General features: G+C 38.6%; 1 pseudogene; it reads right to left on the bottom strand.

The window, feature by feature from the left end:
- Positions 1–802: 802 nt before the first annotated feature.
- On the bottom strand, positions 803–1,522 carry LOC134362492 (cytochrome b-like; annotated as a pseudogene).
- Positions 1,523–11,540: the final 10,018 nt, after the last annotated feature.

Here is an 11,540-nt window from a genome sequence, read left to right as displayed (position 1 = left end):
AGTTAGGAGACCAACATTGGAGGTGATACGCATGTTGTCTAGAAGGGATTTGATTTGAATGCGCTACATTTGATTACAGTATCATAATTGTAGTGGATACTCATGTTTGGCTCAGTTTTATGAATGATAAACCATTTTATGTCTTATGTATGATGAACCATGGCTTGTACTTGCTTATATGCATGGTTTGGACGGCATTATGCACGATAATACATATATGTGCTATGGACTGTACAGAATTTACAGTACTAGCATATTATTCATGGGGTAATTCACTTAATGCACGACGTACATAGGGTACTTGCTATTTTGTTGGTCATTTCAATACTGACGTAGTACTTGGAGAGTACGTTTTTAGTACAGACAGAGAGTAGTTGAAGTAGAATCTTGGCTTTGAGTGCTGATGGTGAAAGTTTTCTCCCTGACTGTCCCAGAGAGGGGTATTTCCTTCATTTTTGGTTTACAAGACCAAGAAAATTTTCATACTACAGGGACTTCTTCATTTGAGGCTGGCTAGGGGTATAAGGATTAAGATGGTGAAGAAATATAGGAGAGATGCTGCCTGTCTGATAGAGGTAAAGGGGTATTATATTGGTTGGCTTCCGATTCAGGTGAGTGTGAGGAGGTCAGATGCTAGGACTCGCAACAGACATTGGCTGAGTGGTTGAAATGTCATGCTGCATTGTTTAGAGAGTCAGAGGGTGGGGACGAGTGCTATGATTAGGATGGATGCGATGAGGGCGAAGATTCCTCCTAGTTTGTTGGGAACGGAGCGTAGGATCACATAGGCAAATAGGAAATATCATTCTGGTTTGATGTGGGATGGTGTGTTTAGGGGGTTAGCTGGGGTGTAGTTGTCAGGGTCTCCTAGAAGGTTGGGACAGAAGAGGATGAGGGTGAGGAGTAGTAGGATGAGCAGGAGGACTCCCAGTACATCTTTAATCGTGTAGTAGGGGTGGAATGGAATTTTGTCTGAGTCTGATGGGATTCCTGAGGGATTGTTAGATCCTGTTTCATGTAGGAATAGGAGGTGTACGATAGCTAGGGCTGACATGGTGAAGGGGGGAATGAAGTGGAGGGCAAAGAAGCGCATGAGGGTAGCTTTGTCTACTGAAAGTCCACCTCAGATTCATTCTACTATGTCTGTACTGATGTGTGGGATGGCGGATAGTAGGTTTGTGATTACTGTTGCTCCTCAAAATGATATCTGTCCTCAGGGCAGGACGTAGCCTATGAATGCTGTGGCTGTGGTTGTAAGGAGTAGGATGATGCCGATATTTCAAGTTTCTGGGTAGGTGTGGGATCTGTAGTAGAGGCCTTGGCCTATGTGGATGAAGAGGCAGATGAAAAATATGGACGCTCCGTTGGCATGGGCATATTGGATAATTCAGCCATAATTTACGTCTCGGTAGATATGGGTGACGGAGGAGAATGCTGTTGTTGTGTCGGCTGTGTAGTGCATGGCTAGGAATAGTCCTGTGATCATCTGGAGTAGCAGGCATGTGCCTAATAGTGAGCCAAAGTTTAATCATATTGAGCTATTTGATGGTGTGGAGAGGTCAATGAATGAGTGATGATTTTTAAGAGGGGGTGTGATTTTTGGATGTTGGTCATTAGATTCTTGTAGTTGAAATAAATGGTGGTTCTTCACGTCATTGGTCATGGTTGCAATCCATGTAAGAATTATGATATACGCTGCATTTTTGTTGAGCGTTGCCTTTGTTGTTGGTTTTATGGGGTTTTCTTCAAAGCCTTCAAAGCCTATTTATGGTGGGATTGGGTTACTTGTTAGTGGGGGATTGGTTGTGGTATTGTGGTTAGTTTTGGGAGATCTTTTTTGTGGTTGATGGTATTTTTGTTTTATTTGGGGGATATAATGGTGGTATTTGGGTATACTACTGCTATGGCTATTGAGGAGTACCCTGAGGCTTGGGGCTCAAATGTTGTGGTTTGGGGGGCTTTGCTGTTGAGGTTGGTGATGGAGTTGTCTGTAATTTTGTGGATGGCGTGTTATGATGAGGTGGAAGTTGTTATTAGTTTTGAGAGTATAGGTAATTGAGTGGTTGTTGAGGGGGAGGGGACAGGTTATTTTCATAAGGATTCTACGGGTGTGGCTGTATTATGTAGTGGTGGCTGGATGGTCTTTGTTTATGGGTGTCGTTATTGTTATTGAAGTTACTCGGGGTGGTTAAATGACTAATAGTATAGTTGTCAGGATTGTAATGAGGAGAGAGAAGAAGTAAAGTTTGATTAGACCTTTTTGGTTGGAGGAGGTCGTCGCAGCTAATACTTGGATATGGGCAATATTTGGGGGGATTGCTTTTTCTAGTCAGGTTAGGTCTAGTGTTTGGGAGGCTGTGCTTTGGCTTGTGGTTAGGCAGAGGTAGGGTACTGTGTGGTGGGCAAGGGTTGGGAAGAATCCTAGGATTGCGGAGAAGTTGTGTGTGGGTGAGGATAGTTTGGGGATTAGGTTGAGTGAGTTTAGGCATAGTTCTAGTGCAATGGTGAAACCCAAAATGGTGCTAAGGAGAGTGGATAGTTTGAGGTAAAGGGGTATGCTCATTTGGGGAATATTTATTGGGGCGATGCTGTTGGAGATCATAAAGCCGGTGAAGATGCTGCTGATTATTAGACGTTTGATCAGGTTGGTCAGGTTGGGGTTGTTTTCGCTGATGTTTATTAGGGTTGGGAAGCGGGGTTGTCCTAGTAGTTAGTGTAAGAAAAATGGTTCGGGTACTGTAGGCAGCCATAAGGGTGGTGGCAATAAGTGTGCTCTTGAGGGCTCAGGTGTCGGTATACGATGTGTTTATGGATTCGATGATTAGGTCTTTGGAGTAGAAGCCTGTTAAGAATGGCATGCCTGTGAAAGCGAGGCTTCAGATGGTTAGAGAAGTTAATTTGAGGGGTATGGTTTTGTGTAGGCCCCCCATTTTTCAGATGTCTTGTTCGTCATTTAGGTTGTGGATAATAGAGCCGGAGCATATAAATAGCATGGCTTTAAAAAATGCGTGTATGCAGATGTGGAGGAATGCTAGATGTGGTTGGTTGATGCCAGCTGTTACTGTTATTAGGCCCAGTTGGCTTGAAGTGGAGAATGTGATAATTTTATTTTAATATCATTTTGTGTTAGGGTGCAGATCGCTGTGAATAGTGTGGTGAGGGCACCTAGGCACAGTATTAGTGTTTGGATTGTCTTGTTGTTTTCTATTAGGGGGTGAAACCTGATTAGTAGGAAGATTCCCGCTACGACCATTGTGCTGGAGTGGAGTAGGGCTGAGACAGGTTTGGGGCTCTCCATTGCAGAGGATAGTCATGGGTGCAGGCCAAATTGGGAGGACCTACCCGTTGCGGCGAGGAGAAGACCCGTTAGTGGGAGGGGGTTGGGGTTTGTGTTGAGGATAAGCAGTTGTTGAAGGTCTCATGTGTCTGAATGTGCCAGAAATCATGCTATGGCCAGAACAAAGCCGATGTCACCGATACGGTTGTAGAGGATCGCTTGCAGGGCTGCTGTGTTTGCATCTGTTCGCCTGTACCATCATCCGATTAGGAGAAAGGATATGATGCCTAGTCCTCATCCAATGAAGCGTTGGAACAGGTTCTTGGTGGAGACCAGGGTTAGTCTTGTGATAAGGAAAGTGAGTAGATACTTGAAGAATTTATTGATGTTGGGGTCTGATTGCATGTATCATAGGGAGAATTCTATGATGGATCATGTAACAAAGCGGCCTACTGGGATAAAAATTATCCAGAAATAGTCCACTTTGAAGGTAAGGGATAGTTCTAGTGTTTGGATAGTGATTCTGTGTCATTTGGAGGTGATTGTGCCCTGTCCGGAGTAGATAAATACGAGAGCAGGTGTGAGGCTGGGCAAGAAGGCAAGTTGGGTTAAGGTTTTCACATAGTAGGGGTAGTGTTTGTGCGTGTTGGCAAGGGTGGGGATGATTGGGGTGATGAGGTTAACAAGCGAAATTATTATTAGGGATAGGGGTAGATTTATTACTTTTACCTGGAGTTGCATCACATTTTTGGTTCCTAAGGCCAATGGATTGCTTCTATCCTTTAAAAGTAAGAAAGCCATAGTTTTAGGTATGGTCATAAGAATTAGCAGTTCTTGCAGTCTTTGTTGGCAAATAAGGGGTTTTGAGTCTCTGCAGTTAGGTTCACAGCCTGATTTTTTTTTTAAACTATATTTACAGTAGGGGGCCCTAGAACTGTTTTGGGGTTGAGGGACAGGAGTAGAAGTGGGATGATGTGTATGAGTATCAGGGAGTCCTCTCGTGTGAGGGATGGTCCGATGCTGTTGATGTGGTGAGTGAGGGCGCCTCGCTGTGTGGTGCTTAGTATAAACAGGGTGTATAGGGCCATGATTAGCATGTTGAGTACTATGAGGATAATTGCAACATTTGATCATGAGAATGATGTTGTTATTACAAGTAATTCTCTGACTAGGTTGACAGTCGGTGGGAGGGCCAGGTTTGTCAGGGAGGCCAGTAGTCATCGTGTTGCTATTAGGGGGAGGAGTGTTTGCAGTCCGTGGGCTGGGATTATAGTTCGACTGTGGGTGCATTCGTAGTTGGAGTTTGCAAGACAGAAGAGTAGGGATGATGGAAGTCCATGGGCAATTATTAGGGCTGTGGCTCCTGTGAATCCTCAAAGTGCTTGGATTAGGATGGCTATGATTACTAGGGCTATGTGGCTGACGGATGAGTAGACAATGAGGGATTTTAGGTCTGTCTGACGTAGGCAGATAGGGCTTGTCATGATCATTCCCCACAGGGAGAGTACAAGGAAGGGGTAGGTCATGGAGCCTGCCGGGGGGTTTAGGATAATGGTGATTCGTATCATTCCATCACCAAAATAATATATCCAAAATGCGAATTGTATTATGTCACCTCCTGCTTTAAACTGTGGAATGGCTTTCCATTGCTTCCGAGATACCTTCTGTTCATGCGTGTATGGTCCCTGCCTCACTGGTCAGTGCCATCTGGCCCCATTCTCCCCCTGCTTAGCATTATATTCCTAACACTAAAAAAAAAGAAAAAAGAAAAAAAAATGCCTGACATAGTAAATACTTATTGAAGGAAAATTATTGAAGCAAAAACCAATTCTTATAGAAGCATTTTCTTTGAAAATTCTTCTGTCACTTTTCAAGTTACCAACTTGAAAAAATAAAAATAAAAACAAAACGAAACAAAGAAGCAAAATTTCTATAAAAATTTACCTCAATGTGAAATGGAAATTTCTTATCTGAAAAGTAAATCTGAGCAAAGAGAAAATCTGTGTAACTCTTCTATCTCTGGGGCTTTCTTATTAACCTTAATCTCATTGTGGGTCAGAATACTTGGGCCACAGTCCTCCCTTCCTTGGGTACACGTCGAGTGACTTTAGGCTGCACTAAACCTCTCTATGCCTCAATATTTTTCATCGTCAAAGGAATGACAACAAACAATGAGTACAAAAATACTTGTATCGTATGGCTACATTAAAATTCAAATCATTAGATACATGTGACATGATAACAACAGCCCCTAGAGCATTCTATTTACTCAGTAAACGTTAGCTATGTTTGCTGTCTTTGTCTTTTTAGTCATTCATTTACTCTACATTTAATGGATTTATATATTTTTTTATACATAATGTACATACATGTACACAGATACATGTATAATTCCGTGTATATATATATGTAATCTCAATCTCAATTTGGGGATTCAAAGGTAAAAGTAACAGACTTGTTCTATCACGGAATGCCCCCTCTGTTACAAAATGTACAGATAAACATACAAAAGCACCGTAAACTGACCTGATAGAGACCAGGATAAGATGCAGTACAAATTATACAGGGTATAGGGGAAATTGGGGAAGTCTTGTCAGGGATTGATCAAAATGTCTTCATAGAGATCTTGCCTTGTTGAATGAATCATAGACAAAATGTCTAAGAGTGGCTGAGAGATACCATGTTCCTTGCAGATAGAAAAAGGGGAAAATCTTAGAGAACTTTTACAACAAAATTAGATACTTGAACTTGATCTCGTAGGCAATGGAAATTGTTGCAGGTTTTTAAATTAGGAACTTAGATGATATTTACAGTTCTGAAAACTTCCTCTGCTCCTGTGGTGAAAAACACATTGAACGGTGCATAACTAACACAAGAGGATTATTTAGGAAGCAACTGCAGTAGAAGGATAAGAGAAGATGATTTCTGACTGAAGGCAGTTGTCCTGGAAGTTGGAAGGGAGATATACAGAAAGTTAAGGAGTAGGAACAGAGGATTTGGTATTGTCACTTTCATCCTCCTGGTATTAGTCTGCCAGGGCTGCCATAACAAAATACCACAGACTGAGTGGCTGAAACCATGGAGATTTATTTTCTCACAGTTCTGGAGGCTGGCAGTCAAAGATCAAGGTGTCAGTAGGGTTGGATTTTCCTGAGACTTCTCTCCTTGGCTTGCAGACCGCTACTGCCACACTCTGTCCTCACACGGCCTTTTCTCTGTGCACCTGCCCTCTTGGTGTCTGCTCCTTTTCTTATAAGGCCCCTAGTCATATTGGAATAGGATCCCAGACTTATGACATTTTTTAAGCTTAATTGCTTCCTTAAAAGCCAAATACAGTCCACATTGGATGCTAGGGCTTCAACATGTGATTTCTAGGGGGACATAATTCTGTCCATAACACTCCCTTTTCCTCATCAACTCTCCGAATGAAAGTGTTTCCCATACTCTCTTTCTTTCTCTTTGACTTTAGTTCCAATCTTTTGCCATATCTTTTGCCATACTTTATATCCTTTTCTACCTCTTGATGGTCTGTGTAACCTTTTCTCATCTTCTTAGCCATATACTTGTTTTGCTTATTTTGATCTGCTCTAAATTTATATTTATCCTCCTTTTCTCTGTCTACTGCAACACTTTTATTTTTTTCCCCTACTAACCATCCCATAGTAATTGAATAGGAACAATAGCTGGATTTGGGTTAATAAAGAAAATTTGAGGGCATTCAAAGTGTTAATTTTCCTTAATATCAATTTCCCAGGATTATAGACCAACTTAAATCATCTTTGCAGTTCTTTTGCAATTTGGTCTAAGTGTACTTACCAGGAATCTCCAGGAAGAAAAAGGAATTACTTCACCTGAAGAATGAAACATTCTGACAAAGACCTAAAGCTAAAGCTTATTTATTTGTGTACGGATCGTTGAAAACAATTATCCCCTTACCTCAGCAGTGAGCCATTTTATGACTATGGCTTATTCAGGAGTTTTTCATGCTTCGTTAACAAGCCATTAGCAACATTACTAGTTCATTAGTCCTGACTTTGAAAAATACTTCCTTAAACCTCACTATTGTTTTAAAGGGTTAGTAATCACAATAGAATATTTGGGAATACCAAGACTGGGACATAAACTCACTCAAACCAGGCATTGTGTGGAATGTACTTATAGAGATGTTTTTATACATGAGTAAAATCAACACATTCTCAAAATGATCTAAGGTAATTTACAAGGTTGCATATACAAATAAGAAAGTTATAATGGTTTAATGATACAATTTTCTTTCCTGAGCCATTCCAGTTCAGTTCTCACATGGGTTTTTGTTGTTATTGTTATTGTTGTCATTATTGTTATAAGCTCTATAATCTTCTTTAATTTCCTTGAATGTAAAGACAAACCCGTTTCAAACGAGTATTAATTTTCTGCCATTGGCAAATAATTTAAAGCATTTGTGTTCGTTCCTTTATGTACATTGTTTTTCTTTGAAGAGAATCCATGCTATCCAGCCCGAACTGCCAACAATGGCTCAAAATTTAGGGTTAAGTGAGGGAAGTGGTGAACTTGGGCTTGCCAATTTTTCAATTAGGTTACCACTTTCTCATCATATCATCCTCACCTCCTTGTCATTTCTGTGTTTTACATGATGTCAATGTAGTTTAGTGCAATGCCACAGCCTCAGAGGGTGTTTGGTGATGTGTCATTTATTTATCTCTGCTTAAGCTGAAGAATTAACACCTGTGTTTCTTCTTTCTTCTAACTTTCCTCCTCTTGAGGTCCTTTCTGCCTGGTTAGAACTCTAGGTTAGAAAAAATAAAGAAGCGTATTTGTGAAGTTCATCCTTTGACCTAACTTACGATTCCATTTAGTAGAATGCAATGAGTTAGTATAGAGATGCTCTTGACTTTGCTTAATTTCCATACATGTCTTTAGACTTTATTTGTCAATGCAGAAGATAATTGGTAAAGCTTTCAAAGAGACATCTCTTTGCCATTCCCGTTTTAGGAAAATATTTATTAGTTCTGATTGTCTTCCTTCAATGGGGACCAATTTATACTGGGGTGCATATTCTACATTTTGTTGTGATTTAAAGTTCTTACCATTTTATGGTTCTATTAGAGACATTATTTGTTTTCCGTGTGGTGTCTTATATCTTAAGGTTTCTGTGTGGTGCCTTTAATGCATCAATTTTTATCTGAAGTTTACCAAAATCACATTTAGGTTAACTGTTGAAGCTTGAGACATAGTAGGACACAGGACATAGCAGATTTCAATAAGCGGACTTTAATTCATAAATAAATAAATGAGCAATTTCTCAAGCTTTTGAGGGATACTGTATCCTAGTCACTGAACTGCACTGGTACGGTCTCTTTATTTGTTTGTTTTCTTCCTTCACACTTCAAGTATGAGTTTCATATACTATCACTGATAATAAGAACCTGGAAATTCACATGGGATCAAATTAAATTCATCCAACAAGAAGCAAGTTCTGTTAAATATCATTGGTAAATAATTTAAAATATCTTAGTAATATTATTACCATAATACTTTTATTACGTGTTCCTTGTTTATATGTTCAACGTTCTTTTACGAGGGTCTTCAAAAACTTTGTGGAAAATATGTATTATGAAAAAATTATTCATGGATTGCAAAATAAACTCATACTAACTTGTTGTCATGTCTGAAGAGGGCCTAGTTTGAGGCACTAAAAAGAATAAGATAGTTTGAAAAGAGCCCCTATCAGAACAACATGAATTCTCCTATAATTACAGCAAGGACAAACATCAAATTTATGGTAAAGCTTGGGTGGAAGAATGGTGAAATTACTGATGCTTTTCAAAAAGCTTACGGAGACAATGCCCCAAAGAAATTGGCAGTTTACAAAAGGATAATTCATTTTAAAAAGGTATGAGAAGACGTTGAAAATGAAGCCCGCAATGGCAGACCATCCACATCAGTTTGTGAGGAAAAAATTAGTCTTGTTTGTGCCCTAATTGAAGAAGACCAACAATTCACAGCAGAAAAAATAGGCAACACCGTAGACATCTCAATCGGTTCAGCTTACATAATTCTGACTGAAAAATTAAAGTTGAGCAAACTTTCTGCTGAATGGATACCAAAACCATTGTGCCCAGATCAACTGGAGACAAGAGCAGAGCTTTCGATTGACATTTTAAACAAGTGGGATCAAGATCCTGAAGCATATCTTCAAAGAATTGTAACAGGAGATGAAACTTGGCTTTACCAGTACGATCCCAATGACAAAGCACAATCTAAGCCATGGCTATCAAGAAGTGTGAGTGAGCCCATCAAGCAAAAGTGGACTGGTCAAGAACAAAGGTCATGGCAACTGTCTTTTGGGATGCTCAAGACATTTTGCTTGTTGACTTTCTGGAAGGCCAAAGAATAACAGGTGCTTATTATGAGAATGTTTTGAGAATGTTAGCCAAAACTTTAGTAGAAAATGGGAAACTTCACCGGAGAGTCCTTCTCCACCAATGCTCCTACTCATTTCTCTCATCAAAGGAGGGAAATTTTGTGAAAGTTTAGATGGGAAATCATTAGGCATCCACTTTACAGTCCTGATTTGACTTCTTCTGACTTATTTTTGTTTTCTAATCTTAAAAAAATTGTAAAGGACACTCGTCTTTCTTCAGTTAATAATGTACGAAAGACTGAATGGACGTCGTTAAATCCCCAGGACCTTCAGTTCTTTAGGGATGGACTAAATGGCTGGTATAATCACTCACAAAAATGTCTTGAACTTGATAGAGTTTATGTCGATAAATAAAGTTTATATTTTTATTTCTTCCACAAACTTTTGAAGTCTCTTTCCATATATTTGGTATTTGATTCAATATTCCTCTGTAGAAGACAAGAACAGTGCAAGTCAGGAAACAGAGTCAAGTAGAATTTGAGTGACTTATATAAGGCCACAGAACTGGTAGCCACCATATTCATTTATTATGTTCTTTTTAGGAATAATTAATAACCACCCATAAATAGAAATGACTTTTCTAAGTGTTTTCTCCCAAGAATCTAATAGTTACTAGAAACAATACAAAAATGCAAAAGGAATTACCAAAACACCATGGAAATACTCAGTACGTAAAATTACATCAATATGCACTTCAAAAAATTTCCTGTAGATTCTGATTGATAAATCTGTACCTACACAACTTTAGTATTAATATTTAAGCAAAAACATTATGCTTTAACATGCATAGGAAGAAGATTGCTAGTTAATATTCAATAATTATTAATATAATATAAATAATACACAGTTAAACAGTTTGCATAGGTCATTAAATACTGTAATAGAATATTTTATGGTTTTATGTATCACTAGCAAAATTACTTATACTGTTTCTCTTAGGAACATTTTTATGTTTTCCTATTTTTTAAATTTGTTGCTATGTCCTGCCCTTTATAGGTAGTACAACAGGTATCCTGACTAACTTCAACAATTTTTTCAAGTTTGGCTAGTTTTATCTGTGACTCTAACTGCAAAACAAACTTTTTATCTTACCTTTGATATTATCTAGGTGCTCATCAGTAGGAAGAAATTTGCATGAAAAGATATTACCCGTGTAAATGTTTCCAAATTATTGCAAATAAAAAGTATTGCACTGAATCATTATTGAGCTCATTAAAAGAAAGGCACTATGTAAGTGCAAAATATTATCATTTTGTCTGACAAATACCATTAGTTTATTATGAAGCATGACATTCAGTTATCTACAACATGCAACAGAAATAAGATGCTTTGTTAGGTCCTGCTAAAGTGTTCTTCTGAAATTACATTTTAAATTTATCTGGCACCACACTTTTCTCATTAAAGGAAGAATAGGCTTCACTAGATTCAAAAAATTCATTGTTTCCTTTCAGGATAAGCTAATTGAGAGGCAAGAACAGTGCAGTGAATAGTAGCTGACTCTGAATATAACTTCTGTAGCTCTGTAAGGTTTACAGTCATGATAAAAGTCAGAGACAATGGTATGTTTTACATAAAATGACACATTATAACAATAAGTCTACTATAAAAAATTAAGGATTCATGGATGTATATTTAATTGCTAGGAGAATCATTATTTAATTTTTTTGAATAGCTAAATGCCAACAAAAATTAGTATAGAATTTTAAAAGAAAAGAATCATGACCAAGTGGGATTTACCTCAAGTATACAAGGCTGATTCAACATTCAAAAATCAATTAATGTAACCCATTACGTCAACAGTCTAAGGTAACAGCGCCTTCTGGGTATAATTAAGTCATG

This window comes from Cynocephalus volans, chromosome 14 (assembly GCF_027409185.1).
Source record: "Cynocephalus volans isolate mCynVol1 chromosome 14, mCynVol1.pri, whole genome shotgun sequence".
NCBI classification, from domain to species: Eukaryota; Metazoa; Chordata; class Mammalia; order Dermoptera; family Cynocephalidae; genus Cynocephalus; species Cynocephalus volans.
Note: the sequence above shows the minus strand (reverse complement) of the source record. Positions and strands in the feature narration are given on the sequence as shown.